This window comes from Saccostrea echinata, unplaced genomic scaffold (assembly GCF_033153115.1).
Source record: "Saccostrea echinata isolate AGI-Se365-2 ecotype Australia unplaced genomic scaffold, CSIRO_AGI_Sech_v1 ptg000001l, whole genome shotgun sequence".
Classification (NCBI taxonomy): Eukaryota; Metazoa; Mollusca; class Bivalvia; order Ostreida; family Ostreidae; genus Saccostrea; species Saccostrea echinata.
In genome coordinates, this window is record NW_026889750.1 from 43,014,800 (window position 1) to 43,027,685 (window position 12,886).

General features: G+C 32.9%; 1 protein-coding gene across 1 annotated transcript in view; it reads left to right on the forward strand.

The window, feature by feature from the left end:
- The first annotated feature begins 11,646 nt into the window (after positions 1-11,646).
- LOC133179699 (buccalin-like) overlaps positions 11,647-12,886 on the forward strand; it is a 33,319-nt gene continuing 32,079 nt past the window's right edge. Inside the window, exon 1 of the mRNA XM_061314402.1 lies at positions 11,647-11,737. The gene's annotated coding sequence lies outside the window, so the exon portion shown is untranslated. The remainder of the gene's footprint in view (positions 11,738-12,886) is intronic.

Consider the following 12,886-nt stretch of genomic DNA (forward strand, 5'->3'; position numbering starts at 1 on the left):
TATGAAGCATTTATTCTAAACCTAAAGAAAAAGCGTCTTGCTATAGTGTTCAATTTAACTATGACGTTTATCAATAAGCAATATTCATTTTTACTCATTTGATATATCCCACTGAATTAGAAATAAAAGACACAACAAAGTCTTATGCATCTGCTTCATATTTGGATATTTTACTAGAGATAGACAGTAATGGCATATTATCAACTAAACTTAAATGGTAAACGTGATGACTTCAACTTTTTTTTTATTGTCAAATTCCCTTATCTATGTATATAGCAATATACCATACCCACCTGCAAATGGTGGTTATGTCTCTCAGTTGTTTCGATACACGATAGCAAGTTCTGTGTTCATTTTCTAAATATAGGTAGGTTGCTAAAAAAATAAGTGGATGTTTCAGGGGTATCAACAGTCGCATTTAAAGTCAACACTTTGCAATATTCATTTTTACTCATTTGATATATCCCACTGAATTAGAAATAAAAGACACAACAAAGTCTTATGCATCTGCTTCATATTTGGATATTTTACTAGAGATAGACAGTAATGGCATATTATCAACTAAACTTAAATGGTAAACGTGATGACTTCAACTTTTTTTTTATTGTCAAATTCCCTTATCTATGTATATAGCAATATACCATACCCACCTGCAAATGGTGGTTATGTCTCTCAGTTGTTTCGATACACGATAGCAAGTTCTGTGTTCATTTTCTAAATATAGGTAGGTTGCTAAAAAAATAAGTGGATGTTTCAGGGGTATCAACAGTCGCATTTAAAGTCAACACTTTGCAAATTCTGTAGTGGTTATTGTGACCTTTTTTCTAATATATCCTACATCCTTTCATACAAATTATTACGCCATTATTTCATAGCGATTTGTCTACAGATTACTCCATTTACCCGATCAAGACAAAGGGATCACAGCGGGTGTGACGGGTCGACAGGAGTTGCTTTCTCCTCAGTGGCACATAATCCCACCTGTGCTTGCTCTGCTTTTAATTTCGTACATTTTTTGGATTTTTGACATTGAACACTGTTCGTTATTTCACCTTTACTAACATTATATTTAACATATATGTTCATATTATAGTTATATAATTTAATGTCATATTACTTTAATATGATATGATTATTATTCCTGTTTTTGAGGTCAATACGATGATTTAGCTACTCGAGGAGTACAATATTCACCAAGGGAGAGGTGAATATTATACTTCAATGGTTGTTTCCTCATTGTAAAGACTGAAAAAAAGCCAACAATATATTTATATATGTTTTATATGATTTGATGATTAAATGATACAAAATCATTAGCAAACTTTGCCATCTTAAAGCTTTCTAGATTGTTTACATTTGTTGAAGTCCTAGACGAACGCAGTGAAACGTAATCCATTGTAATTTGGAATATCTTGATCCAACTTTGGTTCGTTGTAAAAAAATAGTATGTTCACATGAATGTCGTTTGCAGATGAAATAACTTTAATAATGTATCAATTTGGATGTTTTTTTTGACTTTTTTTTGGTCCAATGTAGAAAAAAATGATCTCCTGGAAGGTATCGTGCAAGTGAATATAACTTAGTATGATTTTTTTTAACAGTGTTCAATCTCTGCTAGTCAGAGAGCTCTAAGAATCTTTCAATCTTATATATCAAAAATTAATAATTCAAACATTGATGGTTTTACTGTATTTTTCTCATATAATTTGATTCACTGAATTGACAACACCTCCAGGGAAAACAGTTACACACGTTCATGATTATGATGAATGTTGTGAGACAATAGAAAATTACTATAAAGTGTATTATTATAAAAAAATGTTCTAAAATTCTTGAACACGCTAATCAATTTATTTCATCTACTTCAATAAATCCATACACATTGCAAAAACTACATATGATCAACCGTTTTCTGTAATTCATACATAGGAACCTCTGTAAAACTTAAGTTATAATATCTTTAAAAATGATCTTGGCATTTTTCTATTTCTTCAAGGACAATGGTCATTCATGGTATATTGTAGGGCAATTTTGTCTTTTTTCTGTAAGTGTTCTGTCATAATCATTTGAAAGGACAATCGTTGAAATAGTTTCTAAAAGGTTACTCTGCCCTTTGTCAATTAACGGTCGGCAGGAGATGCTCACTCTTCCATGGCACCTGATCCCACCTATGAATTTTGAGGTTTGCTCTGCTCCAAATATGTATCGTTTCATTGAATTTTCGAGATTGAATACTGTTCGTTATCTTCATATTTCATAAATGAATAGCAAGTACATAGAGTGTGTTATATCAGGTAATTGTAATTATGAAACTCACGAATTACAAATAATTTACTTTCCTAATATAGGCAGTTACATTTGGTATCTCAACAGTTGCACGTAACGGAAATTTTGAATAGAGTTAAATTTCACTAGTATACAGTATCACCAGTATACATCTAATATTACAATGAAGCATAATCGTTCGCAATTTGATTGTCACTTTATTCTTTCAATAATTATTTTAAATAAATTGAATATTGATTAATTTGAATTTCTTCTATAAATATGATCACCATAATTATCGTATCAATTTATTCAACGATTGTTAATATCGCTGCGACTGTGCAATTTATTTTAGGAATGACTCTAATTCTTGGCCAAATTATTCGAGTATAACCTGGTTTGGGTCAGTTTACGCTTTATAATCCGCGAAGCTACATGAAGAATAACATACCTTTGTCAACCACATGAAGTTCAATGCTGCCTATTCCTTATAAGTTTTCCTCATGAAGAATAACCCTTAGTCCTTCTATGTTAACAGCATAAAGAATGCTGCTTATTCAATATAAGTTAACCATATGTAGAGTACTTCTTATTCTCTATATGCGTTAACCTCACGAAGAAGCTCTCTTTTGGACAATTGCCGCTCAATGCCGCTAACTTTGCCAGAAGCTCTGTGTTTGGACGAATGCCGCTCAATGCCGCTGACTTTGCCAGAAGCTCTGCGTTGGAAAAATGCTGCTCAATGCCGCTGACTTTACCAGAAGCTCTGAGTTGGACAAATGTTGCTCAATGCCGCTGACTTTTAGTTTACCAGAAGCTCTGTAGTTGGACGAATGCCGCTCAATGCTTCTGACTTTAACAGATGCTCTTTATTGGACAAATGCCACCCACTGCCGCTGACTTTACCAGACGTTCTGCGTTTGGACGAATGCGCTCAATGCCGCTGACTTTACCAGAAGCTCTGTGTTGGACAAATGCTGCTTAATGCCGCTGACTTTACCAGAAGCCCCTCAATGTCGCTGACTTCACCAGAAGCTCTCTCTTGGACAAATGCCGCTCAATACCGCTGACTTTACTAGAAGCTCTGTGTTTGGACAAATGCCGTTCAATGCCGCTGACTTTACCAGAAGCACTGTGCTAGACAAATATCATGCTTCTACTGTTAGATAAGTTTTTAAAAACATCTTACCCAAGATTTTTTTTAGAAGGGTTGTTAGGTATTTCTTAGTACTGGTAGTTTGCTATAAACTAAAAGTAATCTTTCGGGAATTCTTACATGAAGGAATAGCTAAATAATTTTGAGATAAATCTCGAAACTTTAACGTTATAATGACGCGAAACTTACGTGAATAAACGCGTACAACTTTCGTAAATAAACGCGTAACTTTCGCGAATAAACCTTTAAATTTCGCGATATAACACGAAACTTTCACGAATAAACGCGTAACTTTCGTTTTGTAACTTATATAGGTACAGTGTATGTAAAACAGAAATTCATTATAAGAACAATGAAGAAAGACGATAACTTGTATGCTTTAAATGCTCTTAATACCGCACTCCGAGGAGTGCTTCAATATCATAGTGATCTGTCCTTAGATGTAAAACAGAATAGAGGTTATATAAACAGTATTATATGACAGATTAAAAGGGCTATCCTAGAGTCTGACAATCTGGAGAAAAAGTCATGGATTTCAGATTTTAAGTGAAGGTCCATTCTAATCTATCAATTTTACTACCCTTAGTTTAAAAAAATTTGCTTCTAAGTATAGGGTAAAATTGGATGAAAGTTAATGTATAGTTGTGAATAATTAGCCAGTAATTGTCAGTAATTTCCGTCCAATTTTACCCTATAATTAAAAGCAAAATTTGATGTTTGTGTAACCAGCATTATTCGCATATACAGTGAAGATTTAAGGAAAAAAATCACCAGGAACAGCAAAGAAAAAGTTATGCGGTTCTTGTGTAGAATATATGTCATACTTTCATTTAAAATGCTTGAATCTTATTCGTCGAGAAAACATATCCATTGAATGATAAAACCACGCCCTCCAGTGTAGCAACAGTCAACATTGCTGCGCCTCGATTTGATATGTTTTTTGATGGTGAAAATGTTCAACGTTACTCTCAACTACATGCAGTATTTATTATATTATACTTTTATACAAATTTATATAACAGTGAACCTTGCGCGCATAAATTCTGCGCAGTCAATGTTTTTTTTTGGAATATTACCCATCGTCAAGCAATGTCGACTGTTGTTATTCTGGAGGGTGTGGCTTCGTTATTCATTGGGTATAGTTGTTGTTTAACAAATGTTTCTCGACGAATCAGATTCAACTAATTTACATGAAAGCATAATATAATATATTGTATAATTTAATGTTAAATAGTCAAGTGCGATGGGTTTAAAAAATCTGTTAAAAGAACTACTACCCTACAGCATGCATAAACCATGTTCGAACATTAAAATTAGATTCTATAAAAAGATTGTTAACTTGCATGTCAACATAATTATTATGCATGTAGACATAATCTACCCCCCCCCTTCCCCCGCACTATTCTTAAGACATTGAAAAACTCTGCATAATGTTTAGTAACTTTGAGAATTGTAAATATATCCTGAATTAATCTGGTTTAAAAAAATTACCACGTAGAAAAAAAAAATATTTCGTTTACAGAGTTCAAATGCAACTTAAACAACATTATCGTAAATGGATGGCTGAATTTATATCTTATTAATAATACAGATTTTGATATGAAAATAGTCTAATAACATATGTTAGTAGACGCGTGTATTCGCGAAAGTTTGACGTTATAACGGAATATTTTTTAGCCCACGAAAATGACCAATGGGATTTCGTAGTCTTTACTGAAAGTAGCATTTAATAAAAGTAATAACAGAGTTTAACATAAAGTTCTTGTATCTATTCAGAAAAAAAAATAATGGATTTGACTTTGAAAAATTAAACCATGTATCCCTTCATCTTCGATTGCATTTTGTTGTTTTGACTCATTTCGTTAAAGAGCGACATTAAATCAAACTTTTCGAAAAATATTTTCATTGTGGATTCTCTTTACTGTTTTAATTTTGGGTTTTGCAATTAACACGACGAAATAGACTATTTAATATCGATATGCCGATGTGCTTTTAATTCCTAATAACCCATTTAGACAAATCTCTTGTGACAGTCTGTATATGAAATTGTATAATTATTCTTGGCCAATCATTATAGTAAATTACTCTTTTAAGTATTGTCGCCAGTATAATGAATACGCTTTTCAACAATTGTTCAAATAAATCTTTCTGTAATGAGGATTGTTTTATGCCGTCATGGAAACATCATGCTATAAAGCACAGAGAAATTCACTTTATAAGGAAACCCAATTCCGCCGTAACCCGGTGTTGAACTTTCGAACTACGGAATCTGTCTCCTAGCAGTAACAGTAAATAGCGCGCTACACCGCTCAGCTACCTAGGCAAGTCAAAAAACTACCAAAAATACCATAGAGTCTTTCAAATCTGTTTCATATTTGGATGTTTTACTGAATAGCGACATTAATGGCAGATTTATAAGGAATATTCAAACGGAATGGCTGCATTTATTGTCAACTTTTCATATTCATGCAGCAATATTTCAAAATCACCTGTATATGGTTCCAATGTCTCTGAACTGCCACAGAACCTGATTTATGTACGATACATTTTTGAACCGAGACAGGATACTGACAAATAAGTTGATGGTACAGGGTTTTAACATTCTCGATTAAAGTCATCATTTTGCAATACTATGGCCGTTTTTAAGACCCTGTTTGTAAATACAACATACTGTTAGGTCGAATTTCGACTGATATTTTTCAAACCAAACGTTAGGTCATTATTATCAAACTAATTTTGGCTTAGGATGATCAATGTAAAGGGCTTACGGCGAGTGTGACCGGACAGCAGATGCTTACTCCTCCTAGGTTCCTGGTCCACCAGGAGTGAACCAGGAACCTCTAAAAGATATCTTTGGTAGTTTAATGTATTTCTAGGAGTCCGTTTTTCTGCCCTATTCTCGATTTGCATTTCTCATAGGATTTATGAAATTGATCACTTTCATTATCTTAATTCACTCTATTTCACTTTGGAGATCAAGTATTCCAACAGTCTGTTGGAATTCCCATATTTGGATATTTTACTATTGTCAACTCCCTTATTTAATTGCAATATACCATTATCAACTGCATGGAGCTTATTTCTCCCTGTTGATTCGAAACGCAAGAGCATGCTCTACATACGAACAATTTTTAAAACAAAGCAAACTAATGACATATAAGTTGATGATACAAGGAAATCAACAGTTTTCCATCCCTAATAGGACCTAATTCTCAATCCTTAAATATCCATCACGTATATAATACTCTGATATTAATTCAAAGCATTTTACAGTAGAAAAGGATTTACCAAGAGAAAATTTCACAAATGTAATTAACTAAACAGTAATTAATTACCAGAAATTGCATTGAAGTCTATGGAGACAAGCGATTTTTTTTTAAAATAAAAATTCAAATAATAAGAATATCAATAAATACTGTGGTGGAAAGATGCATCAAATCATTAGAAATAGAATGACAATAGATTTTTTTTTTTTTTTTTTTTTTTTTTTTCCGTATAGATTTTTTCAAAATGGGAATTATGTATAAATATACTGGGTATTCCACCAGTACACATCTGTTATGTATTCAAATTTATTGAATCTGAGACTATTAGGTATTAGGGATTGAATACCTTAAAGTCAACATTTCGCAAATTCTATGGTCGATACAATGACATTGTTTGCAAATACAAGCTATCGTTAAATCGAATGCTGACTGACTTTTTCATTTAAATTGTTGTCGCCCGCGTGGCGCAGTGGTTAGAGCGTCTGCTCTAGAGTCGCAAAGTAAGGAGTTGATCCTTACGTCGCGGGTTCGAATCCCACTGTGGGACGTGGAGACCGGTCCTTCGGATGAGACCGTATAAACCGAGGTCCCGTGTCGCAGTAGGTGCTGGCACGAAAAAGATCCCTCACTGCTCAATGGCCGTAAGTGCCGAGTATAGGACAAAATTTGCAGCTCTCCACCGGCAAGTGGTGGCGTCTCCATATGAGTGAAAAATTCTCGAGAGGGACGTTAAACAACATACAATCAATCATTCAAATTGTTAGGCCATTTTTTCACATTGATTTGTCTACAGATTTTTCCGTTTGCCTGATCATACAAGTGTGACCGGTCGACTGGGGATGCTTATTCGTCCATGGTACCTGATTCCACCTCTGAAGGTCCGTGTTTGCTCTGCCCCCAATCTGTATTGTTCTAGTGACTTTTGAGCTTGATTACTCTTTGTTATCTTCATATTACATTCATATAATTTAATTCTGGTTGTAACCCTGTATTTGATTGGATAAAAAAATTTACTTTATATAGTATAAAATGGGTTGCCTACGTCACAATGACTTGCGTCGAAAACGATCGATCCGCCTGACGTTACATTTAAATTTTGTACAAATTGAAGTCATTTTTTAAAGACAATCATCTTTTTTTCTTACACTAAATGAATGAAAATTAAATTATAAGGAATGAAATTAATAGCTACCCAATTTATACGGTATAAAGTGGGTTGGAACAGTTTACGCTTTTTTATAAACCGCTTCGCGGTTTATAAAGCGTAAACTGTCCCAACCCACTTTATACCGTATAAAATGGGTAGCTATTAAATTCATTCCTTAAATATTGCACAAATTTAGAGTTTATTAAATTAAAACCCATGTGGATACAGAGGGACTACAACTGAGAGCCAATTTTTAGAGGGTAATACATGGGTAAAAATCTCTTTCTCAAGGACAGCAGGGCCATGAACCATTAGTCATATAAATATATATCCATCTTCATAAGGTTTGTTTCAAATCATGGCCCCCGCAGCAATTTTTGTTCCCCCTTCAACGATACATGCTAAATACCAAAATTAATTGGTTGGAAATGTTTCAGTCATTCCAGAGATGTTCAAAAGTTTAAGACCGACGGACGACGCACGATTACGGATGAAAACAGTTATCAATTAGTCATCCGACACAGGTGGCCTTAAAATGCATGTACATAGCTGAATAACTATTACATTAATACGTATATTCATCCATTATTGATGCGTCCAAGCCCGCACCAATTGATCCCATAACTATTGAGAATTTATGCTCAAATAGTTCATCTATATTTATTTTTCAAAATTTGATCTTACTTTGTGTTGAACCAACTTCCTGTTTACTTATTTTTGCCATACATCATCTTCAATTTCTCTTTAAAGTATTCCCGCGCATTGATGTATTTAATATCTTCTTTTAGTAAGTTATATTAATTTTCAAAATTTCTTCTGATATTAATCAGTTTGAAATTTTATCAATAATTAGTGCGGATTTATGAAATATCAGCCTTTACCAAGAGAGGAATTACAGTTTCGTTTATAAATATTATCAACATCATCGAATTAATTGCATATTGTTCAAACTTGTACCTTGAAGTTAATTATTTTGGCAAGATTCATCTTAGACCGTAAGTGATTAGGGATTATAGGTCAGGCAGAACTGAAAACACTGTATACAGTACATAATACCTCAAAAAGCTGTAGCAAATAAAGCAGATAATTTCCTCGACAGTGTTTGCGACAACCAATTTTACACCACTACATAACTAACAACCATCGATTAAAAAAACAAAACAAAATTATAAACCAAATAAAAAAATAAAAACCCCAAAACAAAGCAAAAGAAAACAAACAAACAAAAAAAACCCACACACACACACAAAGAAGAAGCAGCTCAGATAGTACTCTGCAGAAATGCTGAAAAAGTTCGATCTTTCCGTAATTGTTTCGTGAATTCATCTATACTTTGATGATTGGTCAGGACCATTTGAATACTTATTCATTATTGATGGTTCCATCCCTAATTTTTTGAAGCTGTTAAATGAAATGTTCTCAGGTACAATGTTCCTTTGAAACCAAACCCTTTGAATATGAATTACCGTAAAGAATGTTTGAGTAGAATTAAAATACTAGTGAAGACAGTTTATCTTTCCAGTAAACAAACTTAGAAGTTTATGTCTGAAAACAATACATGTAGTTTCACATCGGAAAGTCATATTTAGTGCTAATATTCCTTAGATCCTAAGTAAGAAAGGTCATTGGTTCAAGCCCTGGCCGCTACACACCAAAGTCAATAAAAAATAGGAAGCAAGTATTCCTTCGCAAAGCGCTTGGTACTTTGAAGTAAAAGTTGCGGGTCTTTCGGATGGGACCTTAAAAACCGGGGCTACATGTCACGGTAGGCATTGGCACGATAAATATCCCTCACTGAAAACTTTTCGATTGGGATGTAAAAAAACATACTATCAATCAATCAATCCTTCCTAAGTATTATCTTTACTTACATTGTTAAATTGTTATTGAAAAAAAATGAAATAATCAGTAAAACATTCTCACAGAAACAGACGCAACAATTTAACAGGTATCTACCTTTAAAGTGTGAGCATTATTATTTCATGGTTCTTCAGCTGTAAGTGGGATGTAGAGGATCATCATCAGAAGGTGTCCGGAAAATTGTCTGATGAAAAGAAAAGAAAGATTGTTTTTGAGGTGTTGGTCTGCTGGAGTACATCTCTGATAGTTAATTACACGGTGGCAAGACACACATACATCACCCAGGGAAATCTAATTTACGGTGTACAGAAAGCTTGGTTACGTACGGCTCACTAATCTACAAAGCAAATTCAAGAAGATTCTCATTCAAAAGAAAATATTTCTAAGTTAGAGAATCTGCTGAATTTTAGTAAATATGTATAATACTTTGGATAACTTTGGAAATATATGATTATGATGGGAAATGTAGATAAAATAGTGATTAAAGATAAAGAATGGAACAGTAAAAAAAAAATCAGCCAGTAGGCAGTGAAAAAACTAATTTAACTTCTCCAAAAACGAAATTCATCGCTAGCGCTTCCAGTGTGGACAGAGTTGGTATCTAAATCTTTGGAAGCGAACCTCTGAAATTTTAAGCAGTCAGTCTAGGAAATGTGTGAAAATGAGTCCAGAGATTCAGAAAGAATTAAGAATTTTCTTGAAAAAAAAACCCCCACAGCGACACACTGTCAGATAAAACAGTAGATTAATTTAATTCCTTGTCAGTATTGGTTGATTTGGATAGAATAGAAGATCCAACGTAATTTATATAGAATAACTAGCATACATGTACATTTCAAAAAAGTTTTCCACTAGTGACTATTAAAATAACATGGATTAAATATTTATATACTATACAATGTACACTAATATATCAATAATATTATGTTACCATCTTAATTTGAACAAATTTACTAATTTATGACAGTATTATAAAAACGATCCCCATACTACACGAAGTAGAATAATTTGGGGTCCACTTAGCCAGGATGATGCCCAAATCAAATGTCTTGTTTCATATAAAATCTAAAGGTGCAACATTATTCTTTTTAAGAATACGACTTCAGTTAAATAAACATTTAAAAGTCCCTTGAACCTCTGGTCACATGACCTACCCTCACGTGTTGCCGTTTTGAAGTGGCCTTGATTTTAATGATGTAATATAATTACGTAATTGGATACAGAGAATATTAATAAACAAAAATTTCTATCTACTTTGAATATAACTTCTTAACTAAACTAAAAAAAATCATCTCTTTATTAAAAAAAATATAATTACCATATCAACGAGAGTTTGTCACGATTATCAAGGAAATTTCATGAAATTTGTGTCACAGAATACATTCCAAATGCACTCAGGTACATGGTTCCAAAGAACATGTAATCATTTATTGTCAAAACTTGTATTACGTTATGCAGTAAGAGATAATTTAAGTACATTGCATCGTTTTAAGAGGTAGTACCTATGGAGAAAACCATCGCCATATCTGACTAAAGGAGTCAGATGACAATATGTAGATGACAATCTGAATGTAGAGCTGGAGATAAAGACAAGAATTAGGATCATAGATCAGGCAGAATCTTCCCATCAGGAACTGTTAGGATGTATCCCCATGATAAACGACGAGAAACAGTCTTATCACTCCACCAAGTTTAATAAAATATTCCCTGTGATCTTATAACGATGTAGATGAATTCAAAATGAAGGATAAAATAGCAAAATAAAAACTTCTAGCTATTATTTAATTATTCATCTTCATTGCATCCTTTGTCTCTTTTTTAGATTAAGATTATAGTATTATAGAAAGATTCTTAAACCTGAGATCGATTGTGATTGATTTGGTGCGATATCCATAATAACATTATGAGCGTCTCTCTAACATTGATTAAAATTAATCTGGCCAGTACGAGAGAGTTTAAATGAAGACGAGGAACTGGTAATTACTGTCATTTGATTAAGGGAAACAACAAAAAAGGAACCCGGAAAGAAAACATCTTCACAAGGTTTGTCACTTAATGTCTTTAAGAAGGTTTTTTAATTGTTGGTGAAAGTTTGAGTGATCCCGAACAATATTTTAGTGTTGTTAATTTATTTAGGAATCGAAAGTATTAAATGTTAAAGTTAAACTTTCCTTTTAAATAATCAAGTAAACGATGGTTGAAATAGTATAAATACAAATAATAGCCAGAAGTTTTTATTTTGCTATTTTATTCTTCATTATGTGTGTCACTGATGAATTTTGCAAATATTGCAACTTATACTCAAAATCAATTACTTAGGGTTTTAATTGTTTGAATACCCAAATGATTAAGCCAACTGTTTATGCGATTTAGATTTACTACTAATGAAGTAAATGAAAATAAAATGTGTAAATGAATAAAAAAGAAAACTATCAATTGGAGACAGGAAATAGGAGATACATACGCCCAGTAATTTTTCACGATACTAAATACACAACAGGTGGAACGATTCTTACCGATTACTTGTTTATGGTGATTATTTCCTTTAGGGAATTATGATATGTAACGTGTTGCACTTCTTCACATTAATTTATGATTCTACAGCACGACGATCGACTTCCATGATTTCGTTCGAAAAAAAAAAAAAATAGAAAAGTAAATGCATTGTCTTCAGGCTATTATTCTCTTTAGTCTCTCAATTAAATACAAAAACAGTTAGCTGATGATTTGCAACTTTGATATAAGATATTTTAAGATCAGTGCATGTCCAATTGTAGTCCATGTGGATGAATAAAATTGTTCTGAGACGCTGTTTGTCTATTGCACTTATTATAGATAAGAACTCTCAACTAAAACTCAATAATAAGCGATGAACTTTAAAATAAACGAACCCACACTTTCTCTTAATATAAAAACCTAACAGGTTTGATCACTTCTCAAATATATAATAAAGCTAAGGATTCTATTGATACTACCAATTACACATCTTGATACATAGCTCCCAGTGGCAATTGTAATCACATTGGTTTATTATTATGATTTTGATTTTTTTTTTCTAGTGGTGTTTAAATTGTTCTCTTTAAGATTATAAATTCCAAACAAGTATGAAGCGTCTATTCGATATTCATACAATTTGAATATGATCTCGATTGGTCGTATAACAAACTCTCAGAGGTCGCTAAGAAAACTTTG